Source organism: Osmerus eperlanus, chromosome 10 (assembly GCF_963692335.1).
Source record: "Osmerus eperlanus chromosome 10, fOsmEpe2.1, whole genome shotgun sequence".
Lineage (NCBI taxonomy): Eukaryota > Metazoa > Chordata > Actinopteri > Osmeriformes > Osmeridae > Osmerus > Osmerus eperlanus.
In genome coordinates, this window is record NC_085027.1 from 16,167,825 (window position 1) to 16,169,111 (window position 1,287).

The window sequence follows — 1,287 nt, forward strand, 5'->3', positions numbered from 1 at the left end:
TTCTCCTTTATTTCAGGCTTTTTGTTTTGGTTTATTGTGCACATTGTTCTGTAGGGTAGTCCAAGGTGTCGAGACAGTTGTTGGAGTATCATAAGAAAGCTAAGCAGTGTTCTGACTAGACTTCATTGGCAAACTGCTTTTTTTCCACAATCTTTTATTTGAACAATAAACAAAATAGTATAACGCTGGAGGCTTAAGATGAAAAGACAGCATATAATTTGTTTTCAGGTCAATATCCCAACACAAGCTCTCAGCAGACAATAGTGTTAGGGAGCACAAACTAAACAGAACGACATCATTGAAGCAATTCGCCAGCACATTTCCTGACCATACTCATAAAAAAAAACATTAGGAATAAAACTCGTACAACAGAAAAGCCATCCTTCGGTTTTCAAATCTTCATTCTTCCAAATATTCCTCAGGGGGGAAAGAGAAGCACTAATCAAACCAACGTTGTAACAATGAGTGCATCAGAAATGACCACATCGTCATCAGCACAACACTTAGGTTATAAAGAGTACCGTAATAATACAAATAAATCAGCTCAATTTCCTGTGTGGAATGAGTCATGCAACCAGTGTCATGAGATGATACAACTGAACTGAGAGATGCAGAGGTGAAACTAAAAAGTGGCTTCAGAGCATTAGAGCAAGTATGAAAGGCAACAGGGTCAATATGACTGGATCCTTTGGTTTCAGCGGGGAAAAGCTTCTCACTTTACATGCCCATAGGAAATGCTAACAACTGTGGAAGGAACCAAATCTGCACAAATAAGACTGTAAAAAGGCAGTCACTTTATAAACACAATATACTGTCGAAATATTATATTGCCAATTCATGGAAGAGAATCGTTTGAGTAGTATCACTGACAAAAGTCTATTACGGAAAATACAAATGATTAACTGATAAAAGTTTGGAGATATCCTGAATAAGTCTCTGCCACCATCAATTAATGAACTCCAAAAGAGGGCAAAAAGAAGCTCTTCCTGTTGGCTTGACACCATGTTGAATCTTGTACCTCGTTTTATTTGATGGCCAAGGGTGTGTGCAAGTCGATGTGCATGTAACTTTACATGTGGTGTACATGTAAACAAAGTGATGTTTAGAACATGATTTGTATTTAGGACAGTAAAGGAGTGAACCCCTCTGTACCTGCTGTGCGAGCACCTTGAGCCAAGCAATGTTTACAGCTCAGGTACTTCCTGTGATGGCTTGAATACTGGCTAGGCTGAAGTACGGATCCAACACAACAGAAAAAAAAGAAATAAATAAATATGATCAAGCAAA